The following is a 16,064-nucleotide window of genomic DNA, read 5'->3' as shown; positions in this document are numbered from 1 at the left end:
GAAAACAGGCGGGAGGCAGCTACAGCTGCGTCCGACGAGGTCGCCTGCTCACCGGAAGTCATCGGACTATCAAAATCTTTGTATAATGGAGACTTCAGTGCAATAACAGATGGAACTTTTGACTATAAAAGCATTAAACAAGGGACGAAAGGAGGAAATATATTACCTAAAGCGTTTCTAAAAATGGCAGAAGAACTCTGTATCCAAGATATATGGAGAGAAAAAAATTCAAAGAAACTACAATATACATTTTACTCAAATAGACATAAATCATGGTCTAGAATTGATATGATATGGACATCCTTGGAACTTAGCATGATGATACAAGAAATAGAGATAGAAACTAATATCTGGGCAGATCATAACCCAATAAAGATGACTTGGAGAGGAGCCAAGAAAAAATTAAGATGGTCCTTGAACAAATCTATATTGAAAGAAAAAGAATTCATACAACTAGCGACAAAGAAAATGGACTTTTTTTCAAAATAAACAAGAAAGAAGAGACATCGCTTCAAAATGTGTGGGACACAGCTAAAGCATATTTCAGAGGGTTGGCTATAACTTACATCGCTAAAAAGAATAAAGAAAAGAAACAACAACAGTTAAAGTTGAAGGAAGAATTCAGAAAATTAGAATCAGAATTACAAATAGACCCACAAAAGAAAATACTTAAAAAGCAAATGGAGATAATAAAACATAAATTAAACCTAGCTGAGATGGAAATAATGGCTCAACAGATTAAAAGGGCTAGACCAGTGGTTCTCAACCTTTTTAATGTCGCGACCCCAAATGGTCCTAAGTCGAGGACTAAACCGGTCGTAAGTCGAGGATTAAACTGGTCGTAAGTCGAGGACTAAAATGGTCGTAAGTCGAGGACTACCCAACCGGTTGTAAGTCGAGGACTTTCCCTGCCCGGGAGCGTCGCGCATGCATGGTTCCGCCCCCTGCGCCGGCCGAGGCGTAGCTGGCAAGCGGCAGAGACGGAGCAGGCCGACCACCAGCTGGCCCAGCCCAAGGGAGGTAAGGCACCCACCGGAAAAGGGGGAAAAAATGGCGGACAGCCTTGCTTGGCGACCCCCATGAAATGGTCGATCGACCCCAAATGGGGTCCTGACCCACAGGTTGAGAACCACTGGGCTAGACAGAACTTTTTTAAAAATGCTAACAAACCGGGGAGATGGTTAGCACATAGATTGAAAAAAGAAAAAGAAACAAAACAGATAAACAAGTTGCAAGACTCAAAAGGTGAATTACAGTTTCAAAATGATACAATTAAAAAAATTATCAATGACTATTATGAGATACTTTACAATGCAGAGGAAATTTCAAAAGAAAAAATACAGCATATTTAAAAAAAGCAGACTTACCAAAAATCTCAGAGAATATTCAAAATATATTAAATGGAAAAATATCAGTGATGATTACAGAGGCTATAAAAAGGCAAAAAATGATAAGACCCCATGTCTAGATGGATTACCCGCAGAGCTTTATAAATCATTACAAGATATACTAAGCCCAATATTGAAAGAACTGTGCAATGAAATACTTTTGGAGGCTAAAATACCAAATATATGGACTGAAGCCAATATTACCCTAATACCCAAAGAAGACTCTGATCCAATGCAAATAAAAAATTATAGATCGATATCATTTTATACATACAGATCAAAATGGCTTTCTACCTAAAAGACAGATACAAAATAATTTAAGAATCATTCTAGATGTTCTAGAGTACTAGGAAATTCATCCAGGGAAACAGATGGCTTTAATATTTCTTGATGCGCAGAAAGCGTTCGACAACGTAAACTGGCAAGTTATGTTTCAGCAACTAGAGGAAATGGATTTTGGAGAAAAAATTATAAATGTAATTAAAACAATTTATTATAAACAAACAGCCAAAATAATTGTAAATGGAGATTTTACAAAAAAATGTGACATCAAAAAAGGCACAAGACAGGGATGCCCACTATCTCCATTATTATTTATACTAACACTGGAAATATTGAATAGAAACATCAGACAAGATATAGAAATTACTGGAGATAAAAGATAAATTTGCAGATGACTTGGTTTTTATAGTGGAAGAACCACTTGAAAAAAGCACCAAACTTATGGAGAAAATAGAAAAATTTGGAGAAGTGGCAGGGTTGAAAATAAACAGAGAAAAGACTAAAGTGCTAACTAAAAATCTAACAGAAAAAAACCAACTAGCAAAAAACCCCAAATCTTCAAATAGTTAAAAAAGTTAAATATTTGGGAATTTATTTCACAGCAAGATGTGCAACAATAAAAGAAGACAATTATGCAAGATTGCTAAAACAAATACAATTGGATTTGGAAAAGTGGAAAAATTTACAACTTTCAATGCTGGGGAGAATAGCAACAGTGAAAATGAATATCTTACCAAAAATACTCTTTCTATTCCAAACGATACCTGTAAGTCTGGGAAAAGCCTTTTTTGATGAACTAAATACAACAATACTGAAATTTATCTGGCAAGAAAAAAAAGCTAGAATCAGACTGAAAATGTTACAACAAGCGAAAGAAAGTGGAGGATTTGGACTGCCGGATTGGATGTTATACTACCAAGTAACTATATTAACATGGCTTAAAGATAATTCTCAGAGATAAAATACTATTATACCTAGAGGGGCATGCCTTTCTGTGGTATGGGAAGAATAAAATCCATAGATACTTTCAAAACCACTTTATAAGAAATGCACTTCTTTTAGAATGGGAAAAAATAAAAGCAAAAATTTATATCAAGATACCTGGATGGCTTTCAACAATGGAAGCATTTGCTTACCCAAATTTAATTAATTACGACAAAGTTGTGACCTATAAAGATATTTTGGACAATGATGGGAAATTGAAAGACAGACAAGATTTATAAGAATAAGCCATTGATCTATCATGGTGGCCATCTTTGCAAATCCAAACAAGTTATGAAAAAGATGCTAAAACAATGGGATTTTACAAAGAACAGACAGAATTCGACCAGATATTGCTAAAAACAGACAAAAAACTGATTAAGAAACTTTATAAATATCTGTTAAGTTTAAAGATGGAGGAGGAACAAGTCAAAGAAACAATGATAACGTGGGCAAAGAACTTTGGACATAATATAGAATTAGAAAATCTGCAAAGATTATGGGAAAGAAATGCTACATTAATGAAAGCAGTGGCATATAAAGAAAACTTATATAAAATGTTTTACAGATGACATTTAACCCCAGTTAGATTAGCAAAAAATATTAAAAATACTTCAAACAAGTGTTGGAAATGCAAACAAAAGCCAGGTACTTATTATCATATCTGGTGGACATGCCCTAAAGCTAAAAGATTTTGGTCAAAAATACACTTATGGTTGAAAAAAATGACTAAAAAACAAATAGATTTTAAGCCAGAATTATTTTTGTTAGGAATAATAGGAGCAAATTATGAGAAAGACTGTATATATTTAACTTTACATGTATTAACTGCAGCAAGAATTGTATTTGCCCAATATTGGAAAAATGGAAATTTACAAACTGAAGAAGAACTAATTAAGAAAATGTTAGAGTGTGCAGAAATGGATAGATAATGTCAGGGCCCACTTCAAAACCTCATCCTAAGAAAGCAGAACTCATGGAAGCAGTTTCTTCCAAAAGGAACTTTTATTAGGAAAAGCTGATAGCAGGCACACTAGACAGGATCTGAGGATTTCCCACTCAGATCAATAGGTTAAAAGAGCCCCAAGCAAACCCCACCCCAATAGTTCATCCAGTCAATTCAAATGGGCCAATCCCCAGGTGTTAAGTCTGTTGTGGGAAAGAGCTGATAATGCCAGTCTGTCTCAGGCTTGTAGCGATGTTTATTAGGTCTTCACACCTTCCCTTCCGAAACAGGAGATAAGCCAGATGGCCGGAGGCACATTCCTTTCTCCCCCACTTCAAGCTGACATCAAGGGAGGACAATTCAAACAGCAAGTATTCAGAGACAGCAAAAGAGTTACATTGTAGCGATAGAGAAAAACAAAGAGGCAGCCCGCAGTGTCTTCCCCCCTCCCTTCCAGGAGTATGGCAGAACCCAGAAAAATAGAAGAAATAGAATTAGAAAGAGCCCCTTAAACAATATGGGTTCTGACAGATTGACTTTAAAGATAAAAGAGAAAGAAGATTCAGTGTATTTTAGAACATGGGATATTTTTTATCAATGGCTAGAAAAATGAGTTAGAGAGAAAGGAATGTGATATGTAACATTGAATATATACAAGTAAGAAGAAGACTACTGAGCGATTAAGTAACATATTGTTTATAATAATTATTATTCATTGTTTTTTAAATACATGAACCCAGACAACATGCTGTTTGCTAAATATTAAGAATTATATATATATAATTCTAGAGCCTGTGGCCTAGAGGTTAACACAGCTGCTTAATGTGCAAGCTGCCCAGGTTCGAATCTCAGAAGGGTATGTTTGGCTGATGAGAGCTAAAAAGCTCAAAATAGTTATTCCATTCTCCCTTAATTCTTTGTTAGCAATCCAAATTTTAAAAAAATATAAATGATGTCGCAGTTGCGACTGCTGCCTGTGGATGGCTCTAGTTTGAGCTGATACAGGCAAAAGATTTCTTTCTCCCATATTTGGGCTGACAGGGTGCATCAAAAAAAACACTCAAGGTAATTCTCCTCCCCTGTCTCTTCCCTCCCTGACACAGCTGACAAAGTGAGAAAGAGCCTGTGGCCTAGAGGTTAACACAGCTGCTTAATGTGCAAGCTGGCTTTTTTGCCTTCATCAGTTAGCCATACCCTTTATGGGATTCTTTATGGCTAACTGATGAAGGCAAAAAAGCCAGAAATGGTCCATCTTAGTCTCCCAATTTAATTCTTTACTCTTTGTCAGAAAAAAGAAATTTGGATATAAAAATGTTTCGCAGTTGCGACTTGAGCCTGCTCTATGCCCCTAGTTGGGGGCGGCAAGGCAAGAGATATTGTAAAAAGAGTAAACTGCAGTATGGCAGTTGAAAATGTCAAGGTGTTCACAATCAGACCAATCTGTCTGAACTCCCTATATATATATATATATATTTACGAAGCACGAAGCCGAAGACCCCAGCCTGAAGATGACGACTTGATGTATTGGATCATGTTGCTTTCCTGCCTCAGTAATTCTGGATACTTTACAAACTTGTAGCTTACTTTTATAATTTTTACATCTGGTTTAGACCTAATGAAACAGTCCCATATTGTACTCCTCTTACCTTATTATGACTATCTTGGAGAAGCTGAGAAGTAGACATACTCTGTCACGCTAAGCCAGTTTTGTGTTTGCTGCCTTATGGCATTTCCCATAGCAGGACCTATTGCTGCTTTTTCAAATGCAGACACAAACGTCTGACAATATAATTCCTGGGCTTCTTCTCTCTTCAGCTCTTTCTTGCTATATAGTGGGTAACTTAGCTCAGTTCTTCTACCACCCTAGTTTGTCTTTTTTATGTAATCCAGATGCGCTATTTCAACCTGGGACAATCACCAATATAGAAATAGGGGGATTTTTGAGAGTCTAGCTGCTGTTTCTCATACCTATTTGCTCCTCCCTTATTCTCCACAAATACTGCATTTTCTTCTTCTGTGGGAGCAATTCAGGCTATTAATGTAATTCTTCATCGGACCCATCCCAGAGATGTGATTGTTTAAGAGCACAGTCTCACTAGCAGCAATTCAATGATGATCTAAAGCTGCTGAGTCTGCTTTTACCTGCAAAAGCCATTTAATAATTTCTGAGGAGTGGGAATTGGGATATTGGCAGTGCAGCGGCAGCAGCTTTCCCCTTCTCCTCTCTCTTTGCCATCATGTTGTTTCATAATTAGGGATTGGCTTGAGTGCACAATATATCATAATATAGGATATAATTTGCAACTTACACACTCTATGAAGACCTGCACACCACACAGAACATCATACTTGCAATACTGATACATAGTAGGGCTATGCAGTACTTCAGAAATAATTTTGAATGGGGGTCCTTGGAATATGCCGGAATCCAAACATAGTACAAGTCTGCATCAAAATTGTGGCTGCTTTGAAGAATTAGAGACAAATGCTCTGCCTGTCCTTCCTGAACATCAACGCATCATTTTTAGAATCACATTTAAAGTACCATGCAGCCATTAGCATTTGAATCGAAACCTTACCTATTATAAGACCTAATGCTGGGGAAGAGTGATAAGAGACCTAACATGACATAAGACACAATAACAGAAAGAATAAGTGAAAATAGTTTCTTCAAGAAGGAGCAGGTAAGGATGAAAAATAAAATATCGTAAAATTTTCAATATTGGAATAAGAGTTTGTTGGAATAAAGATTGATGGAAAAAATAAGATATTGGAAAGGAACGTGAACAATTTTGTCTCAACCCTTCCATCTGCACGTTCCCACTAAAAGATTCATTTTGTGACTGTCTTGGAAAGCCAAGCTAAGCTAAAGCAAAGCTAAGCAGGTTAAGTGGTTCAATTCTTGCTTCACAGGACCTGCTTCAATGACAGTTCTGCAGGGCTTTGTATGGGGCTGTGGAATGGGTCACCTTCGCATTAGCAAGAACTCCCGTCTTCTGCTTCATGGCTTACCCCTCCCTCTAGAAGCCAAGGTCTCATGGCATTGGCTGGGTGTAAGGTTGGTGCAAAGAAGGGAAAGGAGGGATGGCTGAGGGCGGTGCACAAATAGTACACTAGTCATTCAGTCAACATTGATTTTTTCCCTGCCTTGGCATTTTCATATACATACATTTTTGCAAACCTATAATCCTATCTGTATGCCATTAAAATATTGAAATGGTTCTGAAAATTCAGGGTAGTATTAATTCTTTTTGGGTCCATTTGGAGAAATTTTGCTTTGCCTCAAAAAAAGGTGAATTCTCTAAAATCACCTGATTAGCTGAACCTAATGCATGTTTAGCATACCTATACTTGGGGGACAAATTTAGACAACACCTAATTGAAATAATGAATTCTTGCAATATGCAGTTTAAAACCTCTGAAGCTGATCACTTACTTGTCTTCCAGGAGGTCCAGGTGGTCCAATAGGGCCAGCAACACCTGAAAGTCCAGGTGTTCCCTGGGTATGAAAAAAAGGTTGAGAAATAATGTCAGTAACACAGTTTCTTAGCCACTTTGCTACATAATGTCATAGTTTCCTACACTTGAACATGGCTCAGGAGCCAAGCTCAAACAAAAATTTAGCTCATTTCCCCTTTATGTCTCATTATAATCTCTGATATTGCTGTAATGGTGGTATTCAAAGGCTTAACTATCTTAGTTTTTCCTTATACAAATGGTACTCAACCACCAGATAATTAATTCTGATTATTTTCTTCAGTATCTATTCCAACCCTAAACTACTTACTTCAAGATGGTGCAAACAGAATTGTGCCCAATATGTTAATCATTGGTATCCACATCACAGACCAAATATTTCAAGCTCTCTCCTAGTAATTTTTAATGTTGATATTATCCCTTTCACAATTGCCACATCTTTGGTGAATATTTCTATTAAATTATCCATCAGGACTTCAACATTTCTTTCCAGATTAAATCCAGGATACCAGAATTGATCAGGGGCAGTCAAGATATCTCCTATCTTTGTGGATTCTTCTATGCCCCTTCACTTCTGCAAAGGCCATATGGTGTTTCACTATTTGGATTCTGTTTTTCTGATGGACTTAAGGGGAGGTAAAGATGGTCCACAGTGTGTAGAAATGCAAGTCAGTTCCTTCTCTAAGGTTTCTGCAATAACAAGATTCTCCTTTGCCTCCTCTTATCACCTCACCATTTATCATAATTGTGATCTTTGCTAGTTATAATAAAACTTACTGGCAATCCAGGATGTCCAGGCAATCCTTTCTCACCCTTTTGCAAACCATGTGATGGGATTCCAATAATTTCTCCTGGATCTCCCTATATGATGCAGATTTAAAAATAATAGATTACAATCAGTACAAAAGTATTGATGCTACTTTTTACCTGTTTGAATGAAAATTGAGGACTTTAAATTATCAGTAATCATAATTAATTTTAAATTTTACATTTGATGATATATTAAGGTTTTTAAGGATTTCATTAAAATATTGCAAAATAACAAGAAAACATTTTTGAGTTCTTTAAGGTGGCTTTTAACCAAAAGAGCAATGCATGGACAAGACCGAAAGCGTGACAAAACAGAAATCTAATTGCTACACAATTATTTTTGTCCCATGGAATTTTTTAAGAGCCCTGGTGGCTCAGTGGTTAGAATGCAGTATTGCAGGTTGACTCTGCCTACAGCCAGGAATTCAGTCCTAATGAGCCTCAAGGTTAACTCAGCCTTCCATCCTTTTGAGGTCCGTAAAATGAGGACCCAGATTGTTGGGGCCAATATGCTGACTCTGTAAACTGCTTAGAAAGGGCTATAAAGCACTATGGACCAATATATGTCTAAATGGTATTGCTATTGCTATTGTTATGTTTTATATTTTTTTCTATTTGCCCCTCAGATGGATAGTAAATTTTAAAAATGTACAAAAGAGGGACAAAATTATTGGTTGCCAAAGAGAGCTGACAGGTTCCATTAGTTGCATCCTTTTTTTTAAAAAAAAAGGGTGGTTCTCCTTGTTCTTTTGAGAACTGAACTTTGTAGTGTTTCAGCAATTCTACATGACAACCACAGGTGAGATCCTTGACCCACCTATCTGATATATATTTAAATGGAACCTGAGCAAAAACAGATGCCTGCTTGGGGCCATCCTCTCAATGCTAAGCTAAATAGTTCTTCCAATCCTTCCTGTGAATTGAATGGAAAAGTTGTAACTGAATTTGTTTTAGAGGAATTTTACAGTATGGTTGGAGCAGTCTGACATAATGAAAGAAACTGACCATTTTTTTGTGGAAAAAAAAAGATACCCATATAGAGGTCTAAACTGGAATCTTTCCTCGGCCTGGATGAAGCCATATTCTTATTCTGTCATTATATTTGCCTCATGACTTCTTTTGTGGTAAATGGCCCATTAAAAACCTCGAGAAAGGGGATATTTTTTAAAGCAGGAAACTTGCATCAGGCCCCACTTCCAATCAAAGCGTGTTCTCTATAGCTCATTTTTCCTCAAAAGAGAAATGAAGTATATTTTTCCAAAAAAAGAAAAAAACCCCAATAAGGCAATTGATTCTTTGTTCTCAGAATGGAAAGGATCCTAGCTCCAAATTTAGAATGGGCAACATAAGGACTGCTAATATTTTACAAGGGACTGCTCATTATTCTGTGACATTTTGAGTTAGCGCAAATGCTTAAATCTTCTATGGATGTTTTTTTCCCCTATGACCAATGCAACAAATGGTTTTTTGAATTCTGTTGATGTACCAGATCCACATATCATGTCATGTAAACAATAAATGATAGGTATGTTCTTAATTAAAAAATGTACGGTACCTTTATTCCTGGAAGCCCTGGAGGTCCCTGAAAAATATAACATTGTCTGAGAAATTAAGAAACTAGCAAGATGCTTTAATTACCAAGTTCCACAATTAAATTTTGAATTGCAAACTGAGCCATCGATTTCCAATTTTTTATTATACTTGTTTTGATTTCAGTTAAAACAAATTATTTTAAAATGCTTACGAGATTGCCAAGTAAGCCAGGTAAGCCAGGTGGGCCAAGAGGACCTCTTTCTCCCTAATGGAAGAGAAAAAAATGTCTTTAATTCATGGATTTTTTTAAAAAAGAGCTTCAAACTACTTTTTAAAAATAGTTTACCTTTGTTCCATTGCATCCTGGGATCCCAGGAGGACCAGGCGGGCCATCTCCTCCAGGGATGCCCTGAGGTTCAGAAAGTATACAGAAAAGCAAACAGTGATTAGTAGATTATTTCCTACCGAAATAAAGCTTGACTGTGTTTCAACTGCAACTTTGGTTTTATACCCACCGGAAGACCAGGATTCCCCGGATAGCCTGCTGGACCAGGGGGCCCCTAGATTTGAGGAAATGATAAAAAGAATGTAAATAGTACCATCAAGAAATTGTTTTGCCTCAACATTCATGAGGGACACTTTAAATCACTAGAAACACATATAACAACAGTCACATTCTCAACCATTTTTTTAGTTTTAATAAAATGATGAAAGCAGTACTCTGTCATAAGCTCTGCCCTTTCATTTTAATATCCAACATATAGAGCAGGGGGAGGACTTGTGATGACATGATGTTGCTTTTTTAATTCTGAACCCCAACAACATTCCCCTCCAAAACACCATTGCCAAGTATTGGCAAAGAGTCCATATGCCAGCCCTGACCATCAGCAATGGTATGTTAGCCCCAATCAGTACCATCGCTATGTGAGCCCTGACTGGTACCCGCGCCAGATCAGCCCTGAAAGGTATTGGCATAGAGCAAGCCCCAATCACCACCAATACCCAGATAGCTCTGATCGATAGCCACATCGGGCCAGTCCAGATCGTCATCATTACAGTCCAGACTGTCATCATTACAGACTTAGTCCTGATCGGCACCCTGGTGACTTAGCCCAGAACATTGCCAATGCCACACCAATCCAAGGCCCCTACCAAGAGTTCACCAAGCAGTGGGGCTCCCATGAGATCAATTGCAACAGTATGGGTTGCTGCAGGCTCTCTTAGATTGGCAGTGACCCATGGAAGCCCCTCCTTTCAAGCCCATGTTTGATGGCAACCCTGAAAAGTTAACTTTCTTCTTGAATCAAGTGTGCTTCCACATGAACAGGAATGCCAATGCCTATCCAGACCCTGCCAATATGGTCGATGTGGTAGTGGCAAACTTGGAGGGGGAGGCAGCAGAGTGGTTGAATGGCTTGTACAATGAGCAATCACCTGAGCTATGAAACTACAACCTGTTTATCCAAGGTCTAAGGACCAGGTTTGAGGATGGGTCCATAGCCCTGCAAGCTGAAAAAGATATTCATGAGGTGAAACAGAGGAGTCAGCCAGCAAATGAATATGTGCGTGAATTCCGGAGATTGGCTCGCAGAATTGTGCAGTGGCCTGAGCGATCGCTAGTTCATCATTTCAAGTCCGTATTGGACCCAGATCTATTCCAGGCATGCATCTAATGGAGGATCCCTGATCAACTCCATGAGTGGTATCGCATGGCCGTGAATTTAGACATCGAGTTAAGCCACTACAGGAAGCTGCCGACCCCTAGACCTAGACCGAGACCAGATCCAGCGAGGCATCAGCTTCCCCAGTGAATCCCACCTGCTGGGACTACTGGAGCTCCAAAGACGTCAGCTGGACCACTCATCAAATGTTTTAGATGAGGGCAGCCAGGTCACTGATATTGCGTTAGAGTAAGAAAAGGTGATGAATGAAAAACTGCCTTCAACAGCCCCCTGGATAGTTTTCAGTTTAAAGTCATGCCTTTTGGATTACAAGGAGCTCCTGCTGTTTTCATGCAGCTGATCAATCAAGTGCTACATGATCATTTATATAAAGAAGTTTTGGTTTACCTTGATGACATCTTAATCTATAAAGAGACTATGGCAGAGCAAACAATTTTAGAACAAGAAGTACTTAAAAAGCTGCTGAACGCTAAATTATACACAAAACTCTCAAAGTGTGAGTTCCATCAGACACGTTTGGATTATTTAGGTTACAGAATTTTCAGCGAAGGCATTGAAATGGATCCAGCTAAAGTAAAATCCATGATTGAATGGCAGCCCCCACGAACTCAGAAACAACTCAAAGGTTTTTGGGGATTCACTAAAGTCTACTGCCAATTTATCCCCTCATTTGCTGAGGTTGCTTTGCCCCTTACAGAGCTATTAAAAACTGGCAAAGATGGTAAGCCATGACCAGGTAAACCCCTACACTGGTTGTTAGAGTGCCAAGCCACTTTTGAGAATTTAAAAAGACTGTTTGCTGCAGAATCAATTCTCAAACACCCTCATCCTGAGGAGCAATTTTTTATTCAAGCTGATGCTAGCGATGTGGCTGTGGGGGCAGTGCTACTACAAAAAACCGTAAAGGAGAATTACAACTCTGTGCTTACACTTCGAAAAAACTCACTGACACAGAACAAAGGTGGGCTGTTTGGGAAAAGGAAGCTTTTGTAATCAGATGGGCCTTATTGACTTGGTGTCATTTCCTAGAGGGGTGCAAGGTGCCTTTTAAAGTATGGACTGATCACAAAAACTTAGAGGCATTGAAAATTCCCCGTAAACTATCCCGCAAACAAGTACGCTGGGCGCAATATTTTAACCATTTTAACTTTACTCTGAAATATATACCAGATGGAAGAAATGTCTTAGCTGATGTCCTCTCTAGGCTGCCTCAATATAAAAGCCAATGTGAACAAATCATAGACTCCATTATGCCACCACCTCAAGTTGTTGCTCAAATAACACCTGGGAAACAATGACACATGAAGTCACCTAACCCAGACAACCTATTAACAAAGAAATTAAAACAAGAACTGAAAAATGACCGATGGCTCAAGGAAAATCAAACCATCCTGACTCATAGGGATGGATTAGCTTGGAAAGGGGGAAAATTGTATTTGCCTGAATTGCTCAGACTCCAAGCGCTCCAATGCAGCCATGACATTAAACAAGCTGGTCACTTTGGATATTTAAAGACACTACACTTAATTCGGAGGCAATTTTGGTAATCATGCTTAAAGAAAGATGTGGATAACTATGTAAAAAGCTGTGCAGTCTGTGCTACCATGAAGAGAATCCCAGGAAAGCCCCTAGACTGTTACAGCCTGTCGCAGATCCTTCTCAGCCATGGGAGGAGATTGCTGTGGACTTTATTGTGGAATTACCAGAGAGTAGGGGAAATATGGTAATATGGACTGTAATTGACCTTTTTTCAAAGCGAGCTCACTTTATAGCATGCTCTGGCCTCCCATTTGCCCAGAAACTAGCCAAGTTGTTCCTTAAGCATATTTGCCAGCTGCATGGCACACCAAAATGAATAATTTCAGACAGGGGAGTTCAATTTACAGCCATATTTTGGAGAGATTTTCTGAAACTAACTGGTTCCATCCAAGGACTATCATAGGCTTTTCATCCTTCTATGAATGGAGCAGCTGAAAAAGCGAATGCAATGGTGGAGCAGTATCTTAGATGCTATGTAGATTACCAACAGACAAACTGGACTGATCTCCTCCCTTTTGCTGAAGTGGCTTACAACAACATAGTACATAGCAGCACTGGACTTATATCATTTAAGATAACCACTGGGAGGGATTTTATTCCGATGCCTTAATACCCCCAGGACGCCCCTACCTCTCAAACATTAGATCAGTGGGTGTCTTCTTGGAGGGGTGTTTGGGATAATACAAAGAAAGCTTTAACAAAAGCCTCAGAAGGTTAAAAAAACAAGCTGATAAAAAAGAACACCTCAGAAATCATTCCATGTGGGGAAAAAGGTTTACCTTTCTACAAAATACCTAAGACTTAAGTTACCTAGCAAAAAATTGGGACCAAAATACTGGGACCCTTTCCTATAGTTTGGATCATAAACCCAGTCACTGTAGAATTAAAACTCCCTCGTCTTTTAGGAAGGATCCACCCAGTGTTTCAGAGCAGTCTATTAAAACCTTTCAGGGAGTCGACTTTGAGACCCCCTCAAAAGAAAGCGCCTGGCCCACTTGTGGTGGCTGGAGAGACTCATTACGAAGTAAAACACATTCTTGATGCTAGATTATACAAAGGCAGATTGCAATATTTGGTGCCATGGAAGGGATATCCGTTATCGGAAGCCACCTGGGTAAAAAGTACTGATGTGAACGCTGATAGATTGATGTGCAAATTCTATGGCAAACATCCAAATAAACCAAGAGGGGATTCCTAACTTTTTTTCTTGTTTAAATTGCAGGATTTGTCCTTTCCTTAAAGGGAGCCGAATGTCAACACTGCAATGAACTGAACTAAAGCTATTTTCACTTCATTTTTGGTTGCCACATATTTAGAAAGAAGGAGGGAGGGAGTGTAGTTCTAAGTTAGCCAAAAAAATTCTCATGTATGGGAACCAAGGTCATTACTGATAACATTTTGGCAGGCTGGAGAGCTGGGAGGGGGTGCCCGCATTTTCTAACAATTGGTGAATATGATTTATGTCATCTAATTGGGGTGGGAATTGAAACTTGTAACTTTGTAAGCAAGGGGAGGGGAATTTAGTCTTGGGTTCACCTTTGTATGTGCCATTATTTTGTAGCCAAATAAAGTATTCTTTGAGGAAGAATTCCTTGCCTTGAAGTTCTATTAATTGGTCTCATCTACTGGAACCATGACACCATAAAGGGTTTCCAGAATTTTATAAAGATTGTTCTTATTTTATCACTGATCAAATAAATAAGCTTTATGTTCCTTTCTTTTGCCTTTAACAGTCTTAATCTTTAATTCATCAAATTGGTGCTGTAGGGTTGAATTTCCCATTGAAACTTTCTCCCATCTCAAAGATTTCTTGAGAACGCTGGAAACCTTCTTTTGTAAATCCAATAATATGTCCTTGTCCTGGTTGTTTTTCATGGTCGTTCATAATTCCACTTTAACTATTAACTTTGTTTTATAATCCACAGTTTCTTTATTTTCCAACATTTCTATATTTTGGGGGATTTTCTTTTCCTCATCTGTGACATTTTTAACTTCTTTAAGTCTTCTTCAAATACGTTGGCAGGTATAGAAATTATTGCTGTTTGTTTAGTTATAGATTTCTCTCCTAGTTCCTCAAAGATGCTTTGAAATGAAGTGTCATGCCTTTGTCTGTTATTTTGCAAGTTTCATTGTTCCTTTTCCTGACTGGAGCTTTAGGCTCCTCTACTGTCCCATTTTTGGCTTCTTTTATTTACTCACTTTTTCAAAGTCTTAGCAAATTTTAATACTCCAAATTTGTCTGGTCAGACCTGTTGTTTGAAAGACCTCTTATAACTTTACATTAATTGTAGATTCAAAAGTGATTACAATGTGAAATTTGTCTAATCTAATGTTCTTTAAAGCTCTGCTGCAATTAATGGCTTGATGGTTTCCTTCGTCTCCCAGTGCTCAGACTATGGAAGAAACCCTATCCTGCCATCCAGTACATATGACAGTGCTCCCTCATCCTCACCTTGTCCAAAGAGGTTCTATTGGATCAAGCTTGCTACCAGTCCATTGGTTGTTGTCACATTATTACCACATTGTTGTCTCTGCACTTTCAGAAATGTCTAATCTGCCTTTTTCCTCATCCAGAAGTCAGTATCTGTTTGAACTTAGGATGGTACTGAATGAGTGGTATTTACAACCAATCCTTAAAGTTCTGGCCATCATCAGGCCCCCACAGTCTCATGATCGTGAATCGGGTGCTTGGCAACTGGCCTGGATTTCTAACCATTGCATTGTCCCTCAGTCACATGATTGCGATTTGCCACCTTCTCTGCAGTCTTCCCGCAAGCAAAGTGAATTGGGAAGCTAGCAGGAAGTCAGAAATCGTGGTTACATGGAATACTTGCTTAACAACCAATGGTGATTCATTTAATGATTGTAATCGGGGACTGCTGGAACTGCTTTTGCTAAGAGGCATAGTCATGTGATGTTATGCTTTATGACATTGCTTAGTGATGGAAAATCTTACCACTTTAAGGAATCACTTGAGAAGACATAATCATTTTTTCTGATGCCAGGAAAATTGAAAGCCATTGAAACAGAGGTTGATAAACAAGGTGGCTAGATGTTACAATTGAGATACATGCATGAACTTCTAAGAACTCAGAGAAGCAGTTACTCTCTGACAATCCTTGAGAACAGCAACTTCAGATCCCAATCTCCAAAAGATATTTAAGCCACCAAAGCATTCTTAGGTTTTTTTATGGGAGTATATTTCATTCTTTTTTAAATGTTTGAGCTAGATTGTTAATACACTGTTGAATAATTTCTTGTTCTTACTTGCAAACAACAGATCAAATGACACTTTTGCCTAGTAAGACTTAAGTATAAATAGCTACTTCATTGTCATTTTCATATCATTGAGCATTAACACTGATTACTTATGTGGATTAAACAGCATTCTAGCAAGAAGATAAAAAAGTAATTATAAACATTCAG

At 38.2% G+C, this 16,064-nt stretch overlaps 1 protein-coding gene across 1 annotated transcript in view; it reads right to left on the bottom strand.

Annotated features, from left to right (window-relative positions):
- Positions 1 to 16,064, bottom strand: part of COL4A1 (collagen type IV alpha 1 chain) — a 110,886-nt gene that overhangs the window by 85,572 nt on the left and 9,250 nt on the right. Inside the window, exons 4-9 of the mRNA XM_029283412.1 lie at positions 9,933 to 9,977; positions 9,764 to 9,826; positions 9,629 to 9,682; positions 9,440 to 9,466; positions 7,852 to 7,935; positions 7,034 to 7,096 (exon numbers count right to left, since the gene is read on the bottom strand). The gene's annotated coding sequence lies outside the window, so the exon portion shown is untranslated. The remainder of the gene's footprint in view (positions 1 to 7,033; positions 7,097 to 7,851; positions 7,936 to 9,439; positions 9,467 to 9,628; positions 9,683 to 9,763; positions 9,827 to 9,932; positions 9,978 to 16,064) is intronic.

Source organism: Protobothrops mucrosquamatus, unplaced genomic scaffold, assembly GCF_001527695.2.
Source record: "Protobothrops mucrosquamatus isolate PMUCROS unplaced genomic scaffold, P.Mucros_1.0 scaffold78, whole genome shotgun sequence".
In the NCBI taxonomy this organism is placed as follows: domain Eukaryota; kingdom Metazoa; phylum Chordata; class Lepidosauria; order Squamata; family Viperidae; genus Protobothrops; species Protobothrops mucrosquamatus.
This window is presented reverse-complemented; position numbering and strand designations above follow the sequence as displayed.